This window comes from Phacochoerus africanus, chromosome 6 (assembly GCF_016906955.1).
Source record: "Phacochoerus africanus isolate WHEZ1 chromosome 6, ROS_Pafr_v1, whole genome shotgun sequence".
Taxonomy (NCBI): Eukaryota; Metazoa; Chordata; class Mammalia; order Artiodactyla; family Suidae; genus Phacochoerus; species Phacochoerus africanus.
In genome coordinates this window covers 116,004,434-116,016,817 of record NC_062549.1, presented here as the reverse complement: position 1 = coordinate 116,016,817, position 12,384 = coordinate 116,004,434, and the positions used below count along the sequence as shown (strand labels likewise).

At 35.1% G+C, this 12,384-nt stretch overlaps 1 protein-coding gene and 1 pseudogene across 1 annotated transcript in view; both read right to left on the bottom strand.

Moving 5' to 3' along the window:
- Nucleotides 1-12,384, bottom strand: part of COL11A1 (collagen type XI alpha 1 chain) — a 202,896-nt gene that overhangs the window by 186,571 nt on the left and 3,941 nt on the right. The gene's annotated exons all lie outside the window — the stretch shown is intronic.
- Nucleotides 8,008-8,606, bottom strand: LOC125130032 (superoxide dismutase [Mn], mitochondrial-like; annotated as a pseudogene).

Below are 12,384 nucleotides of genomic sequence, written 5' to 3'. Positions count from 1 at the left end.
AATAAGAATATTTACCCAAAAGAGGTTTTGTGAGAACTGAGTTGGTATTTGTAACAATGCCTTAGAACAGTGGCTGGAAAAACTATGCTTATGAGTTAAGACTTCCTTGCTGCCTATTTTTGTACAGTACATAAGAATGTTTTTACATTTTTACATGGTTGAGAAAAAATTTTAAGCGTATTATCTTATGACGCATGAAAATTACATGAAGTTTAAATTTCGGTGTCCACAGATAGGGTTTATATTAGAATACAGCTACAGCCATTCATTCATATGTTGTCCACCACTGCTTTTGCACTACAAGGAGAGAGCTTTGTGGCCCACGAAGCCTAAAATATCTACCATGTGGTCCTTTTAAGCTAAGTCTTAAAGGATAGATTCCTCAATGAAGAAGAAGGTGATAGAAATGTCAAATATGACAGCTCAGATACAAGACAGCACAGAGTTCAAGAAAATGGAACTAGTCATATCCTGACAAGACATCAACACTGGATAAATTTAGATGTTCAAATTCTCCCTGGAGCCATCATGGCCATTGAGGACTTCTTGAGAAAAATCGCATCTCTGCCATGAATATTCACAGCCACAAACTCCAAGTAAGACATCAACACCGACTCCTATCTACTCCTTCAACCCCAATTTTTATGCTCCAGCCAAAAAGTAAAACTCCTTCTAGTTTCTAAAATGTACTGTATTCCCTTTATTAGAGGTTTTTTTTTCAATCCTTCTTCAATTGACTAAGATTAATTGAATGTTTTTTTTTTTTTTCAAACTTCACTGTCATTAGAATCTCCTGGAGAGCTTTTAAAACATACAGATATCTGGGTCCTTATCCAGAACTAATAACTAGAATGACTGGGGTGGGGTCCAGACATTCATATGTTTTAAAAGTTTCCCAGATGAATCTAATGGGTCGCTGGGGTTGAAAACTGGGGAAATCAGACCTAATCAACATATTGATATCAATCTAGGCATGCTTTTCTTCAGGAAATCACTGCTCATTCCTCCCAGCCTGGGTTATGTGACCCTTTCATATGATCCCAAGTCCCCCTTGGATAACTCCACACTCATTTTGTTTGCTTAATTACCTTATTTTCACATGAGGCTATGTGCTCTCAGGCACACTGTATATCTAAATTGTGGCTTTGATTTCCCTGTAACATCCTCATGCCACCCAATCTATTTCTCTTTTGCTAAACTTGTAATTTATTGGTTGATATCTACCTCCTGCTAGCCTGTAAACCCTCTGACAGCAAACATCAGCACTATTAACGTTCACTGCAGTATTCATAAATGACAGCAGATGACACACAGTAAATCATCCATAGAAACATGGTTAATGAGTGAATGAATGAATGAGTAAACAGGCAGCCACATCTCGCCTCAGCGTTGAAGCTTCTATTCTCATCAGTCTCAGAAGGAACAAGAAGAGGGATGAAAGTGCCCTCTACAAATAGCACCTTGAAGAGTCAGAGTTTTTTCCATTTGATTACAGGATGGCAAGAACACAGGTCTGACATGACCTTTCTAAAGTATGCTTGATGCCGTCCTCACTACTAGGGAGTCTCTTATCCTCGCCTTGTACCTCCCATGACAGGCCACATATGAAGCATACCATTATAGAGAGAAATAAAGTAAAATAAAACACAAAACGAGTTGTAAACCATCTCCTACCGAGTCATGAGGTGTTTTGCTGCTATAGATAAGCATTAAAAAACAAAACAAAACAAAACAAAAAACAGGAATGCTGCTGTGTTTACGTGGTAGTGGGATGAAGGACTGGCAAAAGAAAAAATGAGAGAGACATTACTATTCGTTGCAATTTAACTACTAACAAGAACCCACTATATTTTGAAATTATAAAAGCCCTTAATAAAGAACCTAAAACATAGCATATAACAAATGAACAGATAATACTTAATAACTCAGTTTCTGCAGTTGGAACAGCCCAACTTCTAACCCAAGTTTGGCACTTATTAGCTGCATAATTTTGGGTAAGCTACTTACCTGTCTAAGACTTAGTTTCTTCAATTAAGCCAAAGTTTGAGAATCGAATGAGATAAGGCATTTAAATCTCTGAGGATAATGTCTAAGTACTCCTACAAATAACACCTAAAAGCACTGTTTCCTCAAAATTTTTACCTTTTTGAACATCTCTAATAGTTTCAGTGACTGCCACTAATGTTTCCCCAGAGCAATAATTCACTTGATTCCTGTTACCCATTTCCTCCCACTACTTTGGGTAACCGCATTACAGTTGACTAGAAGACTGAAGAGTTTTCTATTTCTAAAGGTCCATTAGATAATATCCATGAAAAGAATGCAATGCTTAGCAGTCTCTCCAGCCTGATCATATGTTATCCTAGGGACATGCAACCCCAGGGGGCTTCTTGGGACTTAGCTTAAGCTGCTAAATGAATCTCAAACCTCTATTTTCCTGTTCACTGTTCCATCGCCACGCTGTAGCACAACTTGATATTAATACACTGATATCATTGAATTCTTCTCCTTTTCAGTAACTTTATCTTTGCATCACATGGGCATTGATAAAACTATAGATTAACCCTGATATGTTGTTTATTATAAGGCTTTAAAAAAACTAGTATTTTCATGTCTTTCTTCTGATACTATTCCTTTATTTATGTCATACCCACACATGCCACATGCCAATCCAATATCATAAACTAATAATATTAGAAAATAAAACATATCATCCTAAATTCTCCCATATTTAAAAAGGTATGAAAGTTCTCTTTAAATGCCTATATGGCACAAATAATGTCAATATAAATCACACAAGTGTCCTAAGTCTCTACTCAACTTTTTTTGACTTAAATTACCAGACTTTTTTGTCTGTATTCTGCAATCTAATAATTGTAGTCAAAACAGTGCAAAATGAGAGAAATGACTGTTTAAATACACTAGTAAATTTTAAGTATATAAGACTATAGTTGTACAGTTTGCATTAAATATTCCTGGGCATGAAAAGCCTATGCTTAGAGAATATATTTCTCTACCAAAAAAAAACATGATTAAAATATGTATAAACATCTTGAGGCTTAAGTTTTTGAGAAGCAGTATCTTATGCTTCTTGGAAAAAATGAGAATTTGATATTAAAACAAAGCAGGATCAAGCCGAGAATGAAATGGATGAAAACAATATAAAACAAGAGCCCAGAGTTTTAGAAATTGTACAGATAACTTTATCTAACCAAACACCCAACAAATCTATTGGTACTACCATTTTAGAAAATAAAAAGTCGATGATCAGGAGTTCCCTGATGGCTCAGCAGTTTAGATCTAACCTCGTCACTGGTGTGGCAGGGGTTTGATCCCTGGCCCAGGTACTTCTGCATGCCATGGGAATAAGTCAAAAAATGATCATATGTAAATGTATTTATTTCCTCACAACTCCACGAAATAGCAGTTTTTAACTAAATCAATTATACAGTGAAATTCAAAATTGGAAAGGTCAGGGGAAAAATTCATAGTCAAATATTCTGAAGAGGAGCTAATGGAAAAATATGATTTCCATCAAAATCAGTTGTATTCATGCCCCACTGCTGACAATTTATTCTAATTCTGACCTATCTACCAGTTAAGAGAAATCCATAAAACACAGAATCCCAGACTTAGGGTTGATTAGGAACAATAAATAAATTTTCTTTGAATAAAATGTGTTTACATTTTCTGATAATGTGTAATCTGTAATTGCTTTCTAGGTCTTCAGCTGGGAACACCTTCCATTTTCTAGGTAACTACAAGTCTTATATCATTGTTCTATTAAACCAGTGAAACAAAGTACAAACTCCCATTACCATTTCTACACAACTATAACCTCTTAAGACAACTAGATCAATGTCCATGGTATCTATCAAGTAAGCAAAATGCTTTACTGTGTGGAATTTGACTATCATATTTTGACTCTATCTAAATATATAAAATGAAAAGCTATGGGAATTATCTGGATAAACATGGCTTACAAGCTGCCTAAATCATTAAAGGCACTATTTGTACTCCAAATTATCTAATTCTACATTTTATATAAAGTCTTAAAATCTCAACTTTTAAATGTCACTACTTTTTATAAATGGCAAATACTTGAGTAGTATTTAGGAGAAAAATAAATCCGTGAATGACTATAGGGAGGATTGAGGAGCCGTGGATTTTAGTACAAAGTAAGAAAGACAGGAAAAGCCTCAATAAAAATAGTTGATGTTTGAGTAAACTCTAGAAAGGCATAAGCTGTTCCTCTATCCTGATATTTTTACAGAATGGCATTGTAAGCAAAGGGGATATCAAGTGCAACCAACCCAATATTGGAGTTGGCCAAAGATACTGGAGGAAATGCAAGGAAAAAAATGTGTCTTCCAGCAAAGGACATAAAAGGCATAAAAGAGATGAGGTCAGAGAAGTAAGGCAGAGGGCGTGCTGAAGGCAGCCTGTATGTGTCCTGTGAGATCTTCAAGGAGTTTGGATTTTACTGCAAGTGAGATGGAAAACCACTGGAAGTTAAGGCGACAGGAGTAACATCAACCAGCTAATTTTTCAGGCAGTTGTGGCTGCTGTGTGGAGAACAGACTGTAGGGGCACTAGAATGGAATCAGAGAGCAGAGGAGAAGCAATTGTGATCTTTTAGATGAAAAATTTTGTTAATTTTGTTTTCTTGGACTGAGAGATGAAGTACCTCATCAGATTCTGGATATATTCTGAAGACCAGAGCAGGCTGGAGTTGCCAATAAGTGGATGTGGAGAATAGGAGAAATGAGTCAACGCTGACTCCAAGTTTTTAGCTCAAACGTGATGACTGTGTTACTTTCACTGAGATGGGGAGGACTGAGAGGAACAGATTTCAGGGGGGGATTTCTGAAACTCAGTTTTTGACATGCTAATTTTGAGAGGACTTAATAAATGCCCTTGGAAATAGCTGAATAGGCAGTTAAGTGAATATATGAATCTGAAGTTCAGGGGCAAGGTCTGGGGTAAAAATAAAACTTTAGGAGTTGACAGCCTATAGATGTTGTTTTAAACTATAATTAACTAGTGACATGGTTATTTTTAAACTCTCTTTGATACAACTTTCCCTGAAAGAAATCATTACGACTTAAATGGTTATAATAAATATTTTGTTCTCTCAAGTCAAAACAGAGAAACTTGGTCTGACATATTAATCCTCAGAAACAAAAGTCACTATTTATACTTTTTGTTCTAAAATATGCTATGGTTTGGTTAATAACAAGAATAACAAACCACATTTTAAGGTTTAAAATATTGGGCTACTTTGTCTTATAATAGATTTTATAAATGTGTGCATGTTTGTTTATAAAATATGTTCCTTTATAAAACAGGAAGATAATTCATTCATTTATTTTTCAACTCTATAATGGCCATTGCTCCACATCAAGTGTGACTTAACTGAGTAATCATAACTAGTAAGTAATGATAACTAGCAAGCTATCATTGAGAACTCCAGGTCACTTTACAATGGGCTGGCCATTACAGAAAAAGCAGCTTGGCCCTACTTCTCTGATTATTTGTCAGAGGATCCAATGGTTGTAATCACTTGGAACCACCTAGAATGGATAGATAACAAAGTATGCACTGACCCTGCTAACTTACCAGCCTCCCTATACTTTTTAATTACTCACATGATTCCATTACATGCAGAAAAAAGGTATCCATATGGTCTTGTATTATGTGGTCTGACAACCTCCCAACCCCAGCACTCTCCTAGGAACACACATACTCCATGAGACTACAGACTGGCATACCACCTTTGAAGTCCTGGCTCTTAACATACTGACCGCACATAGAAGAGAGGCATTTAGTTTTTAGTTATTGAACAAACTCGACCCTAAACTTTCTCATATCCTAAGAAGCATATATGAACTGAAAGTTGAAAATAGAAATAATATCACAACGTTGAGAATGGCGAAGGAGGACATGAACACTGAGAGTGTTCTATCTGAAAAGTATTATAGCATTTCTGATATGTAAGTGGTCAGAGCTATTAAAATTATTTATTGGAAAACTAAAATTATATTTTCAATACTATCATATGACTTTAGTGTTGAGGAGAACAATACTCACCAGCATTTAGTTTATTACATGCTATGGAGAGGATTTTTTTTTTAAATCAATATCATAATCAGTTGATCTGCTTAAATCAGTTTTTGCAGAGCCACTGTTGTTTGGCAATAGGTAGGTATCAAGTTATTTGCACATAGCAGATAAATAGCCTTTCACTTGACTTTCAAAACCCTGCTATTCAAGTCAGGCACATCCTCATTTTTGTATATATTTATTTCCTATTACAGAAGGTTCATAAATCCTTGGTTATGCATCAGAATTATCTGGAGAGACTTATAAAACACCTATGCTTGAATTCTGTTCAAAAATCTACTCAATCAATACCCACAGGGATGGGACTGAATATGATTGTAATATCAAGCCAGGATGGATGACCCTTGTCTTCTTGACTTTAGTGAAAGTTTCTTGTTTATGAATTCATCAATTCATTCAATGAGTATCTACTGGCCATCTATTATGCTTCAGGTATAGTGCCAGATGCTAGAAATTCTTACATAGATGAAAAAGATGCATTCCCTGCTTTCATTTTAGCATCAAAAAAATTCTGTGATAAGTATTCAAATTTGGAGTAAGTACAGTGTGCTGCAGGATATTAAACAAGGTTAACTACCCTAAACTTCATGGTGAAGGAGAGGTACTCCTAGAGGAGATAATATCTAAATTCTGAGCAAAAAGCAATGATAATAGGATGGGAGAGTGTTTAGGGTGAAAATCATAGCTTGCTTGGAAGCAAAAGAAAAACTGCCATTTTCAGGAAATCTCAATAATATCAGCAAGAATCTGTTCAATATACTTCTGTAGTGTCTGGGAATAACTGATCTATATAACCTTATATCCCCATTTCAGGTCACCATTTAGGTTATTTAAGAACAACCCATTCAAACTGCAACCAATACCTTTTACCCCATTCAACAAAAATTTACCGAACACTTTCTATGTGACAGGCTCTGATCTACATGCTTAAGACACACTAAATAAAGCAGATAAAGATACCTATCCTAATGATTTAAGTGGAACTAAAAAATACAACGGATAGGAATGAATACAAAAAACATAATTTTCATCCAAAGAGTTCTACAGCTACTGCTAATCTTAGTAATAATCACTTGAAATATCATATACTCCTTGCTTAGAGCTGGTACTTCATAATGTAATAATTATATGTGTAATTTGCTGATTATTTTCTAACCTGAAGAAGTAATTTACTAAAATAATCATAAAGCGATACAGGGAGACTACTCTTTCTATAATAGTCATTAAATTAAGCAGAATCAGACAGTCCATAATAGTATATAAAACCAGAATAAAAGTTTCAAAAATGAATATATTACAGGAATTTTCCCAATTATTACTTTGACAGATGGAAATCACTCTTGGATTAAACTCTCTTGTTTGCCAGCAGACAAATGATGAAATGATGATTTATGTTGCTGTCAAAGCAAAACTATGACTTAATAGGGTGTTTTTCTCCGTCAGATTACTGTGGTAAACAGACTACAGTTTTAGAAGCAACATAATCAATCAATAGCTTCAAATATTTAAAGATATCTTTGGAAAGAACATGCAAACCTATTTCCAGGTGAAAGTCCCAATTCATTCACTTCCAGAGAATGAGTAAAGACAAAGGGAGAAGGGGGATCTAATTACTGCTAACAACATGACAAAAGGTCACTTCAGACCACTTGGAGTTAACTAGATTTTAACCTTGTTCCAGTATGCTGAGCAAAGTAAGAAGATAATTAATAATCTAAATATTAACTATATCATATACTGTGCATTCTAGCATCTTGGTAGACACTAGGGAAAGAAATAAAACTAAGCCACAGTCATTACCCTCTAGCAACTCCTAGTGGAAGACTAATACATGAGTGAGAAATTGTTTTAAAAATTATAATGTGTGTTTTTCTTTTTCTTTTTTTTGCAAACCATGTATCTTTCAGTTACAATCTCCCAGCTGCTTACATTCCAAACAGCTTTTAGATAATCGGATCTGACACTCTGACACTTTTATACTGAAGGTAATAAGCATAGTCCCATACATCAATCCCCCAAAGTGGAACAGACCTGTCCTTCCCTGTAATAGATCCTGATTAAAACAGGCAGCAATTTGTAAGTGTCCTTGCTACCAAATGAAACCAGGTCAACCTCAATCTGAACCTTGAATGCAACAGATACAGCTGTCAACTTCTTAAATTTGTCAAAGGAAATAAAGTAACATTTATTTGCTAGCTTCCATCCACTCTCCACTGGTTTCTCTGCCATCATTAGAGTTTAGGTTTGTGCCTAAAATGGGAAGAGGCACATGTCCTCCCTCCACCACTGAGCTTTAGTGCAGTCTCAAGAGCTACCTGAATTATAACATCACCTTTTACCAGTCTTTATATATATAAAGCTATATATTATTTATCACTCACATTATTCATACTATTAACATGGTATTTACTGTGGTGCAGCTGCATGATTTGTCAATCAGACCCCAGGGCACCATAATCATAGGCAAAGTCAGGGAGGCTGTGTAGAAGCATGAAGAATGCACGGTTAGTAGTTCCCACTGTGTTGCAGTAGGTTAAGGATCCGGCATTGTCACTGCAGCAGCTCAGGTCACTGCCGTGGCTTCACTGCTGTGGCACGGGTTTGATCCCAGGCCCAGGAAGTGGCCAAAGAGAAAGCACACACAATAAAGTAAACATGGCCAAGTGATCTAAAGCAAGGGCTCTGGAGTGAAATTGCCTCGGTTCAAATCCTGGGTATCACACAGTAGCTGCATGGCCTTAATCAAGACAATTAACCTTTCTGTTTTCTGATCTCCTAATGGGTAAAATGGAGGTTTCCCTTTTAGTTTGCTTCCAGGGCAACTGTCAGAATGAAATGAGAGTCTATATGAAAAGGGATTACAACAGGACCAAGTACATAATAAGCATGCAGTCAATGTTAGAGCTTGTTATTATATCTATATATTCAGTGTTAGATCTTGTATTATATGAAGCTTGAGCTAAATCTTAAAGTATGAGAAGACATCTGCTAGCTGGATGAGAAGGGAACAGATATTACAGGCAAAAGAATAGTGTGTTCAAAGACAGGGGTGAATACAGGCATGAGGTTTAACATGCCTGAAGTGCAGGTGAATGGGAGAGTGGGGTTGCAGCAGGTGGAAAAAGGTTGATCGGGAACCTGGACATACAGAGGAGCCACATTCTGAAGTGCACCCTACATCGTGCTAGGCCATTTGGACAATACATTTGTCCTCAAAACTAGTCAAGTATTTTGAAGACTCATCAGTGTTCAAAAAGAAGGGTGATGGCAAGTAGTAGGGAGTGCTCCACTGTTAGTCTAAAGAGTGGAGGAAAAACACCAATCTAATAGCTATGGCTCTTTCTCTGCAGAGCTATCTGAGAGCACAAAATACAAAAAAAAAAAAAAAGTGCTAGAGCTTCTTACTAGTTTTGTCAGCAATCGCAACTACTGCTCTTTCTGGCAGTCACCCTTTCGGGAAGTTGTTTGTGAAAATCTGAGTAAGGAAGGAAAGCCAACGACCTCATCCAGTCTAAGGTTCACTCTTTTAAGCCCGGATGTCAGTTTACCAGTCAGACAGAGGAAGGAAGCTTCCACTGACATCCTATGCGCTCAAGTTCTATGAATAGGGACCTTCATCTACCTGTACAGTACAGGGCCATTCAAAAGCAATTAAATTTGGTTAAAATAAGAAAGAAATGCTTTTTAAAGGAAAAAAAAAAAAAGGTTTGAGGGGATTGCAAAAGTTGATTGTGCTAAAGCACTTTTACACAGGTTTGTTTTAGTTCTCAATTGTCAAGTTGTATTTAAGCTGGTCTCTTACTCTGAAATATGATAACCTTTCTTTTCTCTGAGTTCTTTCTGCTAAATTAATAGCACTGTCTCTAATTCCATGCGCAGCAAGCAAAGAGTTTATTTTACCAGATAACAGTAGGTCTGGTGATCAGCCAATGTCTAAAGAGCCACAAGCCAAGTTAGTAGTAGGCCAAAGACTGCAACTGATAAATAGATACTTCTCACTAAATCACTTTAAAATTGACTTTCATCTTCTCTACCAGATAGTATTATCCGTGTTGAGTTCTGACACAACTGAAAGTAGGGGAAAAAAAAAAACTTATCTATAAAAATAAAATCATACTAGGATTTTGACAGGAGATAAATGAGGCACATTCTAATATAGAAGGCAGTTAACATGAAACACAAAGCCTTTTAGGTTCTGAATTAAATTGCAAAAAAAAAAAAATTAGAAGAAAAGTCCAAATTTAGGAAAGTCATTATAGTATATTTCAGCATACACTGAAAACTGCTTTTAAAAATGGACTCTTCAGGGAACTGGCAACTTTTTTTTTTTTTTCATAGCATCTGTGTGTACCTCTCTTTCTTCTTTGCAAAGGAACAAAACTGCAATGGTCAGAACAAAGTTTGGTTTCCTCTCACCACTCCCAACTCAGGTCACATTTCCTCAGCATTAAATGTGGGAAGTGGAGGAGTAAAAGCAGAAATGCAGCTCGTTTCTTAGCCCCCACTCTGCAGTTGCCTTGAATTCCTAATGATTATGCCAACTGCCCTTAATTATTTCTCCAAAGGGAGACACAGGAAAGAAAAGTATATTTGGGATACAATAGGATTCTGGTTTTTAAATACCTAAAAATCATTATTAAAGATGACATAAAAATGATAGGGATGGCTCAATGTTTATAAATCCCTGTATTTATATAAATTGTTAATCATGAGTATACACATTAGCTTCCATAGTTTCTTTTTCAGAACCCTAAGGACAGTCCTGCATTTTCCAAAAGACAGGAAAAAACTTAATTTGGTTACAATGCTAGCTCCACCAATGTGTTGTGTTGCTAGCACAGCATATGATGGTAGCTCAGTAAAACTGAGTTCTTCCTGATAAATTAACTGTCCATTTATTCCTAAGGTAAAAGGTGTCTAGGTAATTTCTTACACTTTGACAATCTAAAGAAAAACTTTAATTAATTTATGCATTACTAAGTGCTTTCTTATTTTTTCCAAAGTTGACCACTTATTTGAAAAAAGATTATTAAACAAACAACCTATATCATGTAAAAAAGCAATTCACTATCTGACTTCTTAATAATGTACATATTATATAATTACAAATATTATATATGATCCAATCAGGCTCAAAATGAAAAGCATAGAAATTTGATATCATTTTTTTTTGTAAACAGACATATAACCTCAAAGTTGTGCCTGATCCCCCATTAGCAACTTCAGAGAGAATAAAAACTACATTCTTAATCCAGCAACAAATGTATACAAAAAATGCTTTACAAACTGTCGTGCTTTCTACTTTGATATAGGTAATCTTATAGAATCACATAATTAGGTATATTAACAATACAAATTATCAAAAATTATCTATCTCATCTAGGAAATGAAGGGATTTTTAAATGCATTCTATAATTTCTTCTCTTTTTCTTTAAATTAGGCATTTTTTTTTTCACTTCATCTTTGCACTAACCTAAACTCTAGTACATACATTTAACTAATATTTGGTCATTCCATATTCTGTAAATACATATACATTTAAATAATAATTATTTATTCCATAAGGTCTCAGACTACTATTATTTAAAGATAGTTTATCAGTACTTCACACCTTCACCCTACTCATTTAAAAAAAATCTTGACTATTATAACAATATGTTTTTGAGAAAAAGGATTCAGCTAACAACTTTTCTGTGCCTTAGTTTTCTCACTAGTAAAGTGAGAAGGTAGTATAGAGATGCAGTTTTCATAAAAGCTTCCATCTCTTGCATTCTCTTAAAAAATTTAACCTAAACACCTTTTTCTTCCTTTGAAAAAGTCAGCTTTTTATTACACACTCTCACCCAAGCTTGATTCGAGTCCATCATTATCATTACATAGATAGTGCTTCAATAAATTAACCAGAGTGAAGAGAAATTTGACTCAGAAAAGAACAAATTTTTAGAAATGAAAGGCAATCACTTAGATTTTTTTTTTAAAAGATATCCCTGCCCACAAATCTAAAAAGGGGTCCATATTTGCCTTGCTACATTTTAATGATAACGTGAATAATGAGCTCCTTCAATTTTAGTCACAAATTGAGGCAGACGCAGAACCTAAAAATTAATTAAACTGTAAGCAATCATACTAACTAGTTATATCTCATTCTGCAGCCCCATAATTTTACTTAAAACTCTGAGAATACCTCTTAGAGAGTTTTTTTATAAAGTAGATTCTAGTTAAGTATTAATTGTGAAGTGAATGGTTATATTAAGATACTGA